Below are 17,862 nucleotides of genomic sequence, written 5' to 3'. Positions count from 1 at the left end.
GCCAGGGGTCTCCCCTGGAATCATACCCCCTAGGTGTTGGCCACTCACCCCTCACTATGACCCACCTCAGTCAGATTGCTTTCCTGTTGCCTGATGGTAGAATTCAACTACCCAAAGGAAGGGATTTTGGTGGAGACTGATACAGGCTAGGTCAGGAGCACCACCAGAGACCTAGAAGAAGTGGGGAGAGGCCAAATAAGGAGACAAAGAAGAGCTGACTGATGGAGGGAGGGATCAGGGACGCGATGTGGCCTCTCAGCTCGGGCACTGAACTAGCTTGCAGGACTGTCAGAACAGAGGACCACAAACTCAGTGCCTTGAACAACAAACACCTACCACCCCACTGTTCTGTGGGCCAAGAGCAAGGTGTCAGCAGCACTGGGCACTTCTGGGGCTGTGGGGATCAGCCCCAGGCCTGGCCTCCGGCCTCAGGTGGTTTGGAGTCATCTTTGGTATCACTGGCACGTAGGAGGATCACTCAGCCTCGTCCTTGGTCTTCACATGGCCATCTCCCTGGCTGCCTATGTCCAAATGTCCTCCTTTAGGACACCCGCCATATTGGATTAAGGGACTGTCCTACTTCTGTGAGACCTTATCTCAGCTAATTACATCTGCAATGATAGTATTAAATGGAGGTTAGAACTTCACCTGTGGATTTGCGGGGGACACAATTCGGCCTATGACAGAATCTTTTTTGGGAGGGAACTCAACAGAAAAGAGACCAGCCCTCGCTAGCTGAGGGACTCTGAAAACCACTCATCTGCCTGACCTCAGTGACTCACAGTGGAGGTGTAGCGGGGGAAAGGGGTGGGCGACAGTCCCTTTCCACCTGCCTCCCAGCACAGTGGGAAGACCAGGGGCCAGACCTGAGTCTGCTAGGTGTGACCTCTGGGCAGTCGGCTGTTCTCAAGTCTCAGCAACGCTTCACTCGTCTAGGCTGACTCTTCCATCCCTACTCAAATAAGGACATGGGGCCTAGTTACCAGCACAACCAGCCCCTGGGAGTGGGAGCTGGGGCACTACAGAGGGCAAAGGTGTCACCTCCCACCAGGAGCCCTGGAGACTTCTCAAGTGGGAGAGTCCCAGAGACCACAGAAAAGCAGCCTATAGAACAGTCCCAGTAAGACAGATGGCACTTGCAAACGGCTGCACTCACAGGGAGCAGCAGCACCCCCACTGGCTGAGGCACTCACTCTCTTCAGAACAAAGCCTGGACGAGGGCACACACATGACACAAGCCAGCACACAGTAGGCCCTGCAGGAGCCTTAGACCGGGGCCTGGAGGCCCTCTCATGGAGCTAGGGCGACACCCAGTGGCCACCTGGAAAATGGCTCACAAGGCCCTGCGGGCTCAGTTGTGCAAACCGAAGGGATGAAATCCTCCAGTCTCAGCCTGGGCCAGTGGCTGAGTCCACCCTAAGTCCTACATCCTCCGCACTCCAAGGTGAGACTCCAGGCCCTAGGAGGGACAGCAAGGGTGTCTCCCTTTTACAGAACCATCTAGTCACCTGCACAGCTAATTAAAGAACAAAGTTCACCTGAGAGGGGTGCACTGAGCCCTCACCTGCAAACCTTCTAATGGGCTTTCTGCTCGGGGAACATGCGTCACTGCAGGACTCCAGGCGCCTTCAGCAAGCTCAACCTGGCACCAGGGAGTGGAGAGGACCCAGCGTTCTCTGGAGCCCTTGGCCTGGTTCTGCGCAAGGACGCTAGACAAACCCCAGCCCTGCCTGGACCCACTCTCCCCGGCCTGGGTTGGAGTAAAACATTTCCAAGGGCATCTGCAACTCTGGGTCTTTGTGAGCAACTTGTCTTCTGATTCTTGAGAACAGACAGAACTAGTTCAAATTCCGCCTCTGCCCACAACTAGCTCGCTGGCCTCAACCATTGCTCCCAACTTCTCCCTTTCCCCTTCTTGAGTTACGCGAAGGTTCAATGACACACTGAACGCAAAGTTCCTCCACACGGTGGTGTTGTAACAGGTGCTGATGACATCAGTTCTGAAGGAAGCAGTTTAAACAGTTCTAAGGCAGCTGCCAGAATGTGGAACTAAGTAACCAAGTAAGATGAGAGCCACCTACTTCCTCTGCCCTATGGTCCTCAGCCACAGGAATCACACAGCCCTGATCATGCACGCATGCACACACACACACACACACACACACACATACACAAACACACCTCAACTGCCTAGGGACCCTCACTGACCCCCTCAAGGTCAAAGCCACATTGACTACACCCTCCTTGCTAGAAGCTCCCACCCATAATGACCCTCATCCCAACCCCCGTGGCTGCCTAGAAAAGATTGGAGGCCCAGAGATGAACAGGGCAGGTTCCCTCTGCTTCTTCCCCACCCAGGTGGGCCCAAGGTGAAGCTCTGGAGCCCACGTACAACAAAATGGGCGCCCGCACTCAGCAGGAAGGAAGGGCTCCAGAAAGTAAAGAGGTGTGGTTGACATTCTCAGGCTGAGAGCAGAGTCTACTTCTTAGATGTCCCATGTCATGCAAAGGGTAGATCAGCCCTGAGAAGCCTCTGCTGAGCCAGCCTGCTGGTGGGGGACTTCCTTTTGGGCTGGGGGCTGGGATCCTTCCCCATCCCACACTGTGACTTGGGACCTCACTCCCACCAAGTGTACCCTTCAGACAGGCCCAGGCTGCCATGAGCCCAGAGGGTCTTTGTACTCAGTGACTTCAGATGAGGGAAAGTGGAGACCCAGAGGGCTCAGGGAATTCCCCAAAACCACAGAGCCAGTAAGTGGCAGAAGCCAGTGAAATTAGGTCCAATATGATTTTATTTGATCCAGTGTATCCAAAATATTATCATTTCAACACATAATCAATATAAAAATGTTAGAAATATTTTACATTCTTCTATTTGTACAAAGTCTTCAAAATCTGGTATCTATTTAACACTTACAGCACATCTCAATTGGGACAATAAATTTTCATCCAAAATCCTTGATTCGCAGTTGCAGATTCCCATGTTTTAAACGTTAGTATGTTGTTCCAAACATGCGTTAAAATTTTCCAGTAACTGAATTAAGTATCTTTAATATAAATTAATTCAAATAAAATTAGAAATATAGTCCCTCAGTGATAGAAACGACACTTGCAATGTTTAAGACCCATGTTTGCTGGTGTCTGCCAAAGTGGACAGTTGTAGCTTTAGACCTTTTGCATAACTCTTAAATAAGACCAGATCCAGATATCAAACACTTGGAACCCAAGTCTTTTCTCCCTACCCTGGTCTGTCTGTCCCAAATCCGTCCAGCTGATTCATAGGTAGGGGTAATGGAGCATCAAGAAGAATATGGAAGAATATTCCATCTCTAGCAATTAGAGAAATGCAAATCAAAACTACTCTAAGATTTCATCTCACTCCAGTCAGAATGGCAATTATCAAGAATACAAGCAATGAAAATAGTTAGCAAGGATGTGGGGGAAAAGGTACACTCATACATTTCTAGTGGAAATCCAAACTGGTGCAGCCACTCTGGAAAGTAGTATGGAGATTCCTCAGAAAACTTGGAAAGGAACCACCTTTTGATCCAGCTATCTCACTCCTTGGTTTATACCCAAAGGACTTAAAATCAGCATACTACAGTGACACAGCCACATCAATGTTTATGGCAGCTCAATTCACAATAGCTAAACTAACCAACCTAGATGCCCTTCAATAGATGAGTGAATAAAGAAAATGTGATATATATATATATATATATATATATATATATATATATATATATGATGGAATATTACCCAGCTTTAAAGAAGAATGAAATTTTGGCATTTTCTGGCAAATAGATGGAGTTAGAGAAAATCATGCTTAGTGAATTAAGCCGAACCCAAAAAACCAAAAGTTGAATTTTTCTCTGATATGTGGAAGCTAATTCACAATGCAGGGGATAAGGAAGAATAGAGTTACTTTATATTAGGTAGAGGGGAGTGAAGGGAGGGGAAGGGGTATGGGGGAAGGAATGATAGTAGAGTGAAAAAGACATTATTACCTCATGTACATGTATGACTGCATGACCGATGTGATCCTGCAATATTTATAATCAGAAAAATGAGAGATTACACTCTATTTATGTATGATCTATTAAAAGTGTATAAGCGCATTCCACTGTCATGTACAGCTAATTAGAACAAATAAAGTAAAAACAAAATTTTTTTAAAGAATAATATCTACCCAATAGAAATGGAAATAGGACATCACTTCTGAGCAAATAGCCATTGCCTGCAAAGACCCAAAAGGTCTGTGGGGCAAAGCCAGTATGTGCAGCTCAAAGACTCAAGAGCATTAAAGGAGACTCCCTGAAGCAGTGGCAACATTGTATCAGACTGCTGTGAGGCCTACAAGGGAAAACTAACTTGTCTGGACCAAAATTTAATAAGCAACAAAGCCACAATGAGAGCCAAGTTTTCTGGTTTTCAGCCTAAGCCTCACCAACTCCATCTCTAACTGCAGGTTCTCAAGGGAAGCCAGGACCTGCCTGGGGGTACCCGGAGCAGAAGGTCCCAGCCCGTTTCCCAGTGTAGGAGATGAGAGCCCAGGGTTCGAATTTCTACTCTGGACTGAACAGACGGCCCTCAGCCATCTGTGGCAGCCTTCTCTGCTGTAAAAAGAGGGGTATGTTTGTCTCCCAGGGCCACTGTAACAAAGCATGGCAAACTTGATCGATTAAAACAACAAAAATTGATTCTCTCCTAAAAGACCAGAAAATGAGTCCCAGGTGTCAACAAGGCCACACTTCCTCTGGAGGATCTAGAGGAAGATCGTTCCCACCTCTTCCAATGTCTGGTGGCCCATAGCAATGTCACTTCAGTCTCTGCCTCCCTCTTCACATGACCGTTCACTGTCCTCAGTCTCAAATCTCCCCTTTCTCTCAAAAAGATACTTGTAGTGGATTTACAGTTCACCCAGATAATCCAGGTTAATCTCTTTATCTCAAGACCCTTATCTTAATTATATTTGCAAAGATTCTTTTTTAAATACTGTCATTTGCACAGGTTCTAGAGGTTAGGTCAGGGACATATAGGGGGGGGGGGGGGAATCATTCAACCCACTGTAAGTGGTTTGACCAAATGAAGCCCAGATCTCACTCAGCTTTACAAACCTCTGACAAAGGCAACTCTCTCTACTACATAACTCGAGTAGACAAGGTAAACATCAACATCCCAAGGGGTCCTGGGACAACTCATATAGACAATTAGAAGAGGCTTTGATACTAGGCTGACTCCCACAGATGTTCTACCAGATGTCAAAACAAGGCAAACCAAAAATGCACCACAGATTTGCTAAGGCTAAGAAAACTAAAACCCAGTGCTGGCAAAGATATGATGAAACAAATTTATGCCTGAGAAACTTATATTTATTCCCAGGGACTGGCTCAGAGTGGGCATCTACTGAATCAAATTGATGGGTATGTAAATTAGCAAATCTCTTGGGGGGGAGGGGGGCATGTGGCAACATGTTCCAAGAATCCTAAAAAGTGTCTCTTGGCTGCAGATTCCACTAAGGAAATCATCCTTATGAGTGCAAGCGAGTCGCAGCATCATTCAGAGCAGCTAGGTATTGCAAACGACCTAGTTCAAGGGAATGGGAACAATTTTGCACAGACATTCTGTAGCTGTGAAAGTGACATTAAAACCAGGAAACAGATAAGGCACATAAATAAATCAGAACTGCTGCGGGGAAGGAAGAGGAAGTTTTCTGGAACATCAGAAAGGCTTTGCTGGGAATATGACAGCTTCAGAATTAATTCCATAAACAATGCATTTCTTGTGCTGTTTTATAATTAAATTATATTTTACAAGAATAAACACATAGACGACAGATCTATCTTGCTTTTTAAGCAGTAGATCCAGGGACTGGAAGGACACATCTCAAGCCTCCGCAGAAGCACACAGCCCTTTCGGCACAGCCTTGGAGGGCTCCAAACCATCGGTAAGGTCAGTGTCAAGGCAGAGATTTCCGCCCTGGGTCTTCCTCCAAGTCCACACTGGTGGGCGGAACAGGGTCCCTAGTGAGGGAGATCTAGGAAATCCCTAGATCTGGTCCCCAGAGACTCAAATGGTTTGCTTTCCGACCTTCCCCAGCCTCTGCCCCTGGCTCCCAGACGCGCCTCCTCCCCTGCAACCCGACAAGGAGAGTCGGGGTCCCCTGGGCCTTGGAACAGCCTCGCGGTCCCGGCGGTCCCGCGGCGCCTCCCCAAGAGAGCTGTGGGGACACTGGGCAGACAAACTTTTGGTCACACCTGGCCCTCGGTGCCTCACCCACTTGCGGGCGCTCCCCCGAACCGAGAGGAGGCAGCGGCCTCGGCTTCCGCACCCGGCTGGACCGCGGTGAAAGCCCAGGGCTGCGCACAGCCGCTCTGCGCCCCGCCCAGGACGGGGACCCAGGTCACCGCAGGCACCAAGGTCGGGGGTCTGTGGCCCCGCCCCTTGGTCCTTCCTGCGGCGCACTTCTCTGCCTCAGCTTCTGGTTGCTTCTCCTGCCCTTTTCGCCCCGGCCTCCGCTGGCCCCAGGTGAAGGGTCCGATGGAAGTGCCCTCGAAAGTCCTTGGATTTCCCATGGGAGGAGCAGGGAGGGACCTGCCTTTTCTAACAGACCCCCAGCCAACGGGGACTTCCCAGCTTGGGTGGAGAGCAGCTGCGCCACCAGGAACTTTCCAGATGAGGCTGTGACACGCATTCTGCAGAGCCTGCAGTTTGTCGGTGAGGGGAGAAGACTTGTGGAATTTTGTGGCCCAGTGTCCCCAGGGCAGTTTCTCCCAACCAACACAGCCAGACTGCCTGACCTGGGGAAAAGGGGAGTTGAGAGAGAAGGAATTGAGGGACTCCCCAGCTCAGGCTGCTTTCCAGCGCCTGTTCTCTCCTCCACCCGCCCCGCAGAAGGCCTTGGGCCGCTTTCCTGAGCATTATTACCCTGGTGACAGGACTCTGAGAGCTGCCATGCTTTCTTGGGCTGAAAAGTGACTTTAATCCTGCCATTTCAGACCTTCTGGGGGATCTGCCAACCCCTGGTTGCCTGGCTGGCCTTCCACTGTGGTTACGTGCTGTGTGAGAACACCTGGAGAAACCCTACTCAGGGTCTGTTCTCGGCTGTAATGGTTGACCAGTGAGCAAGTTTCTGAGATGCCCTGGTTGAACTTTCCCAGAAAAACCAGAGTCCAACACTCCAATAGCCAAGGCAAATACCATGCAACAGCCAGGAAAACAACTGTCCCCCAACCTCCCAGTCCAGGACTGAGAACATTCGGGAACCCAGCCTTTTCCCCCCTAAGGCATGCTGCTTCACCTTAGCACAAACTATCTTCACAGTCACAGAGACCACACTCTCTTTGCCTTCCAGGGTTGTCGAGCAAAGCCTTAGCAAGTGGAGCAGCTTTGTAGGGTAGACAAAGAAAACCACATACCACTTGCAGGTGGCTGTGACTTACTCGGCTTGGGGGAGACCATAACTGGAGCAGTCTGCTTTGTTCCTACTGGATCCTTCCCCAGTGCCAGATGACAGGCAGGAAGCCAAACATTGTAGAGCCTTGGGCTCAGGTGAGGCTCAGAGGAGACGGTGTTCCAGGGAAGAAGCCTCGGGTGGGATGGTCAGGCTGGGCATGGCTGTGACATCAACTTGGTGGAAGGCCAGCTGGGAGCCCAGCATGAGCTAGTCTGGGAGTCTGAGGATCTAAAGAGCTTCCAGGAGCTGTTGAATAGAAAAGTTGAGATTAGACATAAACTGTCTAAATTCAAATTTCAACCTGCTCTTTTGCACTCTGCTCCTTCCCCTGCACACCTCTGCCTGTCTACTGACAATCTGCTTCTCCACCCCACCAGGTCTTGGCCAAATCTTTCTCTTCGACTCTTCCGGAGTCTCCCCTGAGGCTTCATGCTTTCTTGCTTTTCCTCCAGGGTGATAAATGGCTTTCCTTCTATGTGAGCAGGAAGGTATTTGGACCTGTGGAGCCGGGTGAAGAGCCCCCTGCCGCCATCCCATGATCCACTCCTAGTTCACTGGGTCCCTGAGGAAAATGCCCTGTAAAGAGAGCTACGTGGAGGGAGCACGACCAGAATAAGGTATGTGAGCTTGGGTGACATCCGCCAGAAGGCTGGGTCTCCAGGGACAGAAACGACAGCATCCATCCTCTGAAGATTAGCAAACTCACTGTTCTCATGGAGCAAAGTCCCCTAGTACTTAAGTGTCATCAGCCATGAGCTAGGTCCTTTCCTAGAAATGAGATTTGGTTAGTTAAAAGGGAATAGAGTAGTGAAGGTGAAAGCACTAAGAGGTATTTGAGGTAAGCAGCGTGCAGTCAGCACCCACCAGGTGGTGCCTTGCTGTCACCTGAGAACCTACGAATACAGCATGAAAGTTGGTGCCCCACAGCCCATCAGCCCTTAGGATGGCTCATTGGCCTTCAGGATGGTCCAGAGGAATCTCGGGTCTTTCCTTTGTGTCTTCCCCTTCCAGACATAGAACCGACTTGCTGGCATGTGTTGTGAAGAAGAATGTGCCCAAGATTTCTGAAGCCCTGGACCCTCAGCAATAGAGGCCGGAGCTCTGGCTGGCTGCATGCCTGTAGTAGAACCAAGGATTGACCAGGCAATCCTTGGCCAGTCGGGGTAGATTGGCCCACCTCTTTCCCATATAGTGCATGGCTGGGCCTACCTCAGAGGGAGGTTCAAAACCACATCAGCCTTCAAATGCCCCTGTGGCCTATTGACAGTCTGGAGACAGGAGTCACCCTGCCCACCTGGGAAGGTCTCCCTGCCTTTGCCAGTCTTGACTCCCACTGGGAGCCTCCCTCTTTGGCCTGAAGACTCCCTTCTGCAGGCCTCTCTGGCTGAGCCTCTCTCTCCTCTTAGCTCTGCTCATGCTGGGCCGGGAGCTGGAAGGCGGTGCAGCCAAGCTGGACTATGGCTTTACCAGCACTGGGGCCAGCGTTCTGGCACTCGCTCTACTCCAGCAACAGGCTAAAGCTACCTGTGTAAATTCTACCCAGCTATAACCCTTGCAGAGTGAGGGGACAGATCATGAGATGCTCTATAATTGGCCTTCGCAAACTCTGAGCACAAGGACAAACCCTGTCTGCAGGAGGATGCAGAGAATAGACAGCAAGTGGCTATGGTCAGTGTCAAGGTGAGACCCCGCTCACACACTGTGAGGGCCCTGCTCTATGGTAGGAAAGGTCCTGGCATCAGAAAGCCTAATGAGAGCCAGTGTTTTAGGTTACTGAGTATAATCCAGGCATGGAGGGTAGAAGAGAGTTCTCCATGAGAACACCAAGCACTTCCCCTCTTAAAATAAGTCATTCACCAAATTCCACAATGGGGAGGTGGCCACTAGCAGATCAGCCATCAGAGTCGACATCCTTTGAGGTAGAACTAATGAGCTCAGATGCCTGTGCAGGATTATACCTAGATGAGTGTTGGGTCAGTGTCAGCAGACTCTGATGGCAGCCCCCAAAAAATGTCATCAACAGGCAAGTTAGAAACTGAGAAGACAGGATCAGAACCCATCCCAACAGGAACAGCCCAAGAGTCTGCAAGTGCCTCTCATCCTGTCTCCAAATTCGTACCTGCCGTGCAAGATCCCCAAGTGACAACGCTCAGGAGGTCTTGGTGTCATCTGAGCCCGTCAAGAGTTTCCCATCCCTCCTGTAACGTTCTCAGTCAGGATCTTCCCCTGACTTCTCCAGTCTCAGCCCCAGCGACAGCCATGGCACTTACCCAATCCTTATGGACACCTCCTCGTGATTGAGGAGCCAGCCACTTCTCACCAGTTCCCATGGTGACTATCAGGATGGACTGGAGACAGGTGTAAATGGACACAACCTTCCCCAGAGTGCCTCACACCCTGTTTCCAAATTCTTCTTGGCAACTGCAGAAAAGAAAGTAACCAGCTAGAAGATCCAGATCTTGGTGGAATTTTGAAGAAAACCTGTTGCTTAATGCCCCCTGCTGGAGGTAGACTTGACCCAAACTCCAGAGTGAGAGAGTTCCGTACCCCTTGCCAGCCAAGAGGCTGATGGTGACACCTGCGCCATCCCGACCCCTAAACAGTGAGTTCTCAGAAACCAGAAGGAGCCATATGGGAATCTAGACCCCCAGGTATACAGTTTGGGGACACTGAGCAAAGTCCCTGGAAGGCCCAGGTCCTGGAGTATTTCCTGGGCTCTCTGGAAGACATCTGCCTGGCACGTGCAGCTGGATGAGTGGGCCCCAGTGTCCAGAGTTGAGTCTGGCAAATGTTCCCTGGTAACTGATAACGGATCAAGCAGGGGACAGCCACCTGGCCGAGTAGGACTTTTAACCAATCCTCTGTTTAACCAGTCATTAGTTGTGTGACCTGGGCAGACATTTTGTTGTTGTTGTTTTTGAACCCACTTTCTGAAGAATGGGGCTTTGGCTTCATTAAAGTCACTGGAGACTTCAAAAATGCTGATAAAACATCCTGCACGTAGACTCCCTCAGAAGGAAGAGGACTGTGAGTCCCTGACTGACACCCCGAATGGCCCCATTTCCTGTCTAGATGACGTCTTCCTTCCCTATCCCTTCTCAGACTTTAGCTCCCCTCCCCTCTCCTCCCCCCCCTTCCTTTCCTCCCTGCCCCCCCTCCAAAGCTACTAGGAAGAATGTGCCCCAAGTCTTACATCTTAGGATGAGTGGGGCTGGGAAGGAGGGGGTATTGGATCACTCTTGGCTTCCTGAGGCCCTGACGAGGGAACCTCCGCTCCTGCTAGAACAGAGGAGCCCCTGTCTATGGGAGCTCAGATGCTGGAGAAGATCCCAAGACATTGGCCCCACAAGGTCCCTTCAACTAACATTCAGTGTCTGTGGTGCCCTCACTTCTGTTCTCAGCTCCGTCTACACCGCCTGACCCGAGTCTGCCTATACTTGCATCTCTTGAGAAGAGAGGTGGAGAGAGAGCCCCTCCCCATGCTGGAGAGCAGTGACACTGAGCAGCCCTGCCCCACCAGTCCTGCCAGGAACCTTTCTGCCTGTGTCCCCTCCACAGCTCCAAATGGCCCCAACCCGAGTGCTGACCAAAGCGTGCCTTGCCCTTCCAGCAGAGTGCCCTCAGCGGCATCTTAGCTGGGCCCATTCTGTTCTCTTGGCCCCAGGAACTCTTGCTGGAGGAGGCCTTGCCTGCAGCGCTGGGTGAATTCTCAAGGCTCCTTGGCCAAAAAAAACCTGGCTCTCACCCTGTCTAGTGTCTGGCTATGCTAATTTTCAGGCATTTTATGAGATGTTTAACAAGTCTGGTTATCTTTCTAGAAGAAGGAAATCCATGAGTCCAGAAATCTTGGTCTTCCTGTCTCATATATCCCCTACCCCATGCCCACCTTGAACTCAGTCCTGGAACACGTGCTTGCCCATCTGGCCTGGTTTTCAGTAGCTATGAGGTTATGTGCTCACCAGCTAGAAGATCAGGATCTTGGTGGAATTTTGAAGAAAACATGTTGCTTAATGCCCCCTGCTACCCTGAAACCCTTCCCCTGGAGAGCAGTACCCAAAGATCCTGTCTGTGGCCTCAGCTGACCATCTGCTTTCTGGTCATCATGGTGGTTGCTATGATGGTTCTGTCCAAGATGACCTGTAAGTCATCCATGAATGATACCAGATTCCAGGTGCAATAAACACAATCAACCAAGCACACAGCACAGCACCCTGCTGTCCCATCTGTAGAGCTCTACTTCAGAGATCTTCCCCAAATGAGGGAGAACTCTCAGTGTTCCACAGAAGCCCTTGAGACCTTGACTTGAAATTGTTTAGTAAGGTGAGATGATTAACTTAAGCAAAGTTGTCCAGCTCCTCAGGTACCAACAGACCTGTTAGCAAGGAGGAAACAGGAACAAGAATAGTTATCACCCTCGAATCATTAAGTGGAGGAGAAACTGCCCTGGAGCCACCTCATGCCTGAGAACCAGATCTCTGAGTCTCCATGAGCAGTTCAATGCTCCAGCCTGCCACCTGGCTCCTCTTTCTCAGGAATCAGCCTGACTTCTCGAGAATACGGTTCTGTTCTGCTTTATAAGACTGGTCAAACCCTCTTGTCCCTCTTCTCCACTTGAGTGTTTTGCTGTGATGTCCGTGAGACCATCTTCACTCCCAGGGTCAATGTTTAGCTCAATTCTGAGTTCACAAAACAGGATCTGAATTAAAGCTCATGGTTTAAATACAGGCCTCTTGGTTGGGGCCCTTCCTGGCCAGGTCTCGAAGCAGTCTTGGAGGAGTGTGGTAAGAATGTTTCCCTTGAGCCCAGTTACCGAGCTGGCCTCCTTTCCAGATCATGCCGTAATGGACGGAGGCCTCAGCTCAGCCCACACTCTTTTCTGGCCCAGGCAGCCGTCTCAAAAGGGCCATGTTTCTTACTGTAAAAATGGGTGGTCCATCTTGTTAACCTAGCTAAACATCAGGTGTTGGTTAGCTGTAAGCGGGTCGGGGGCCTCCTGGCCTTGGTGGGGAAGAACCCTGGCTGCCTAAGTCCCTGCTGGAGCCTAAAGGCTTCAGTGTGCTGACTTCTCCTCATTGAGGACCAGTTCATTATCAAGATTTTTTAAACATTCACAGCAACAAACAAAAGCAGAACATTTTTAGCACAAAATGTTGGCTCACAAATAAAGGATGCTTCAGTCCATCCCAACAGTCACCCCAGGATCTGGTGAGAAGGGGACGCGTCCACAGGGCTGGAGTGCGTGCCAGGGCTAAGACTGGGATTTGCATGTTGTCTATTATCATTGTCTAAAAGCTAAACTTCTCTAAGAAGCAAAAGTAGCAAGTGGAGCTGCCTTGGAAGGGGAAGCACTCTGTGAAGTCCAAGAGCAGACTGCAGAACACCCGCACTCACCTGTGGTCCAGCTGAGCACTGCCACGTGGGCTGGGGGTCCAGGGCTCAGACCGCAGGGAACTCCGCACCTATTTTCCTTCCCACCGGCCACCAGGGGCCACCAAATTCTCCACTAGGGGGATCAAGAACCAAGCTGCAGAGCTCAGCCCCTCCCCTTTCCCACTGCTCTGCCACCATCTAGGATCATATCCTAATTCTGAAACTCTATTGCCAGGGAAGTGTCCCCTTCTCTCCAAGTTGTATCCTCATACCCAGTTCTTCTCCAGAGAAGCCCAGCATCGCCTCCAGATCTGCCTGTGCACATTAGCAATTAGTTAAACCTGGTGTTGCTACTGGTCCTTCAGAACCCCAGCGTGGCTGGGCTGGACAAGACCAGCAGGTAAGAGGCTGTTTCCACTCTCTACTTTGCAAGCTGCTCATGAAGCCCATTCTCGTTCCTGTGAGGATGGTGTCCTTCAGATACAGCCCCTTTTGCCTTGAGCAACTCTGAATGTTTCCGACCCTTGCAGTGACATTTGTCTACAGGCAGAAGCACTGGTCCCGGGGGCTGACTCACTTGTCTTCCTGTTTGTCTCCATCATGTCTCACTTCTTGTAGGTGTGAGTTAAAGTAGAAAAGGACAGCCACAACCCTATCGGTGACCAGCCCTCCACAGGAAAGTGCAGTGGGATGGCCTGGCGACTGGCAGAGCCACAACCAGCCCCAGGGCTGTGGGCTCCATCCCACCTCCACCACTGGATGCGGAGCCGGCAGCCCGCCCTGTGCCAGGCGCCAGTCAGCTGAGCAGAGCAGGCCTAACTCAGCACCTTTGAGGCCAGGGTGGCTTCTGGCAAGAACTCTTGTCCAATGTGAGACAAAAAGAGGGAGGAGCAAGGTTTGCCCTGGGCTGAGGGAGTTCCTGAGATGCTGGATTTCCAGTTTCAAAACAGAAAAAGTCCTGGGCAAGCCAGGACAAGTTAGTCACCCTGGAAGAAACTCGAGTGTAAGGAATAGAATTTGGGGCTGTCTCCTAACTTTGGTTACAACCTCACCGAACCCCCTGATTGTCTCTTTTGGTAAAACAGATCTGCCTGTCTTGAAGGGATATTCAGCAGCTTCCATGTAGATACATGGAAAATGGCGGACACTTGCCTTATTGGAAAGTGCTCTAACAGATCTCTCACCCTCCTTCTTCCTACCCCTACTCCCAATAGGGTGTCTTCCCCTAGACCTGGGATTTAATGTGAGATCACTATTCTCCTTCCTATATGTGTAAATCAAATTATAACCAGCATTTCAGTGAGCAGAAACCTAGTGGGGTTGGAACGCCTCCTTCTCCCAAGGTTCTTCAGGCCAGCTTCCTTTCCTACAGCCCATGGTTTGGGAAATGTGCCTCCCCCCAACTCATCCATGGTTTGAGCATCCTGTTTAATTTGGGACTTGATTTGGGTGCTCAGAATATTCTTCTCTGAGTCAGATTACTGGACCTGTGCATAATTCCACACAGGGCTGGGTCAGGGGTTCTAATCCTGGAGGATGATTCTGAGCAAAGAATTTAATCCTGGGGTGGGTCTAAGGTTTGGTGTCAGGATTAGAGAAAATAGGTGTAAACTGAGGGGCTCCCCTAACTGGAAGTCACCACTACTCTTAAACTGAGAGTTAGAAGAACCAGCTCTGGTTGTAATTCTATTATTAACCAATCACATAAACTTGAATCCAGAAGTTCCTCCACTGTTGGTCTACCTGTGAAATAAAGGAGCAGATGACTTCTCTGGTTCCTTCCAGCTCAAGTGTTCTATGACTCTGATGAAAATTGTATGCCCATTAAGCAATTCAAAAGGAATTATGTCTGGTGATTTGAAAGCTAGCAGCCAGCCCAAGGAGGAAGAGCACAGGGAGCAAGGCCGGTCTGCTCCCCAGCCCAGAACTCTTGCTGCGGCGTTAATGGACGGTGATGGAACACAGCAGCGATTTATGAGAGTTCATGAGCAGGAAGCCTGAGGAGGCTGTACATTAGTCATGTCTGAGATTCCTTCTCACTGATACTGCAAGTCCAGGGAGCCAGCACAGCCACTGCCCAGATGAAGGACTTATTGATCCAGAGAAAGGAAGTCAGCCAGCATTGCTTTATTTTAATAGCAAATAAAAATGACTTTTTCCAGGGAGGAAACCCATATAAAACTATTGGAGACAGAATTCTGGATCAAGTCAGACTGTGACGAGATAACAAAATTACATGGTATTGCCAGTCCCGATTTGAGAGAGGAAGCATAACACTCCTCAAAAACCCAAACCTTCGAGACTCAGTTACAAAGGGAGGTCTACCTCCAGCGTCCCGGTCCTCCTCCCAGCCCTCTCATGATTGTTCAGAGCAGTTAGCAGGTAGTGACCCCTGGACATGTATCACCCTGTACTTATAACAGGGCTCAGTGCCAGAAAAACACACAACCCACATGACTCCTGCTCTCAGGTCCCCTTTTTGAGACAAAACACCCATGGAATGAAAGAGCATAACTGGAAACTAGGCTGAATGATATGGATGGGTGGTTCTCAAACTTGAGTGTGCATCAGAATCTCTAGAGCACGTGTTAAATCACAGACGGTTGGGCCCCACCCCAGGGAGTCAGATTCATTTAATTTGGGGTGGGGCCTAAGTCTTCATTTTGAGCAAGTTCCTGGGTGCCTCTGCTGCTGCTGGTTCAGAAACCACAGGGAATGAACACCATAGATCAGTGCTCCCCATGCCTTAGTATGCACGGGACCCACCTGGGGATCAGTTAGGATGTAAATTCTGATTCAGTAGGTCGGGCACAGGCCCAAGAGGCAATATTTCCTTCTTGCTGCTGGCTTGCTCGGCCTTGAACCCAGGGTCTCACACATGCTAAGCATATGCTCTGCCACTGAGCTACACCTTCAACCCCAAGACTCTGCATTTCTAACAATGCCCAGGTGCTGCCAAGGCTGCCAGTGTGGACCCCATTCAGCAGCCAGGGTGCTTCAGGAGAATGGGGGTGAGCGGGGTTGATACTGGTGGGGATGGTTTAATGGGAGTTGTTGGACGACGCTGGTCCTTGAAGAATGAGCTGATTTAAGTAGACGAGGAAAAAAGGGTATTCCTGGAGAGAACACTGAGAAAGGGTAGAAAAGTGAACACTAGCCATTGTCGGATGCTGGTGGAAGTGACAGATGGAGGCTTGGGGCTCCACGTGCGGGCGCCTCGCTCCGTTTGATCCCACCTCACCCTCCCCATTCAAGAGCTGGTCCAATTCCAATGAGTCTACTGGCAGCTGGTCTTCATGATGGAAATAATGATTGTTCTGTGAGCCCCAGACTGAGAGCTCCCATTCCTGTCTGCTCAGCCAACTTGGATATTTTTTCACCTGGCTTGCTAGTAATGGTTTGTTGCTTGGCAGCCTGAAGTGACGCCCACTTTTCCCTTCCAACCTCAAGTCAGAGGAGTCTCAGGTCTCCAAGAGTTGAGTGCCTTGCAACCACACAGGGTGGTAATGAATTTCTCAGCAGGCAGCCAGCGCAAACCAGCATGTTTTGTACAGTGCTGAGTCATGGGTTCCTCTCCTCATTCAGTCAGGGTCATGACCAAATAAAGAAACGCAGCCCTCTCTCTCCCCTCCTCGGCCTTGGAAATCTTTAGTTTATAGGCTAAACCAACAGAAGACCCACCCTTTTCTCAACAGAGCTTCATTTGTGGGTGTGAAAACACAGAAACACAAATGGTTTATCACCTGAAAATTGACCTATTTATAACTGTTTTTATTTCCCAGTCCTACCCTAACAAAGTATCACAAACCGGGTGGTTTACAACCACAGAGATTTGTCCTCTCACAGTTCTGGAGACCAGAAGTCCAAAATGGAGACAAAGGCAGAGCCATGCTCCTTCCACAGACAGGGAGGGATCTCCTCAGCTCCTGCAGTTCTGGGTGTTCCTTGACTTGCGGCAGCCTCACTCAAACTTCTGCCATCTCCATGAGGCCTTCTGCCCTGTGTCTGTGTTCAAATGTCCTTTTTCTTGTAAGAACACCATTCACATAAGGACACTAGGAATGGTGGATGAGGGATCCGCAGCTTCCATCTACGTCACCTTAACTAATAAGATCTGCAGGAATCCAATTCACAAATAACATCTCCTCTGCGGCACCTGTGGCCAGCGCTTTCACATATCTTTAAATTAATTCAATGGAAGCCATCACAGGTACCGGTTACAAAGCTGTATCTTTTAAAAGTCCCTGCTGAATTTGACCTCTTAGAGGGCTTTCTTCCTCTAACTTAAACCAGAAGTGTAAGCTGTTCTAAGTAAAATGAAATCTTACCTACAAATTGGGTCCTTGCTCAGGGTCAACAAAAAAGGGGTCACAACACTTGCCCACCTCATACCTATTAGCCAATGATGAGTCTGCAAGCTCTAGGCAGCACGTTCATAAGCAGGTTCCTATCGAGTGGTTCCTTGATCCACTCCACACAGTCCTAAGGGCTGAAGGTACAGTAGTGTACAAAGCAGGCACAGACTCCCGTCCCATCTGCCAGTGGAAGACAGGCAGACACAATGCACAAAACATGGTATGAGTAGATGGAAAAAAATACAGAGACACGAGGAATATGATCACGATTTGCAATTTTAAGCAGAGTGGTCAGAAGAGGGCCAGTGTAAGGCCAAAGGGCAAGCGATGCATGGCGGGAACAGCAAGGGCAAGGTTCCTGGACACTAGCCTGAGATCTGCCCCTCACTCTGCTGACGGTGTTGAAGTATACTTTGGGGGTGAGAGCAAAGCAGGAGACTTGTAATACAGAGTCACATCGGGGGACGATGGCAGAGGCGAAAGTTGTTAGAATCTGGGTCTGTTACTGGCACACCGGATCCAAAGTCAGGCCTGAAGATCTGGGACATAAAGATACCATCAGCGACAGGTGCAGGCCTGAAAGCTCGCTTTGGGATGAGGTAAGTTTTCAGCGCATCAGTTCTTTACATCTTTAATCTTTAAAAGAGCTTTAAGTAGAAATAAGTTCAAATAAATAGGCTG

The 17,862-nt window shown here is 49.9% G+C and overlaps 1 long non-coding RNA gene across 1 annotated transcript; it reads right to left on the bottom strand.

Annotated features, from left to right (window-relative positions):
- Positions 1-6,351: 6,351 nt before the first annotated feature.
- On the bottom strand, positions 6,352-10,511 carry LOC306644228. The gene is made up of 3 exons (XR_013759213.1): positions 9,727-10,511; positions 7,443-7,702; positions 6,352-6,800 (listed from the first exon to the last, which is right to left on the bottom strand). It is a non-coding gene; the product is annotated as an uncharacterized lncRNA (long non-coding RNA).
- Between the last annotated feature and the right edge of the window lie 7,351 nt (positions 10,512-17,862).

Source organism: Sciurus vulgaris (genome assembly GCF_902686455.1).
Source record: "Sciurus vulgaris genome assembly, chromosome: 14".
NCBI classification, from domain to species: domain Eukaryota; kingdom Metazoa; phylum Chordata; class Mammalia; order Rodentia; family Sciuridae; genus Sciurus; species Sciurus vulgaris.
The sequence above is the reverse complement of the archived record's forward strand: the minus strand, read 5'-3'. Positions and strand labels throughout refer to the sequence as shown.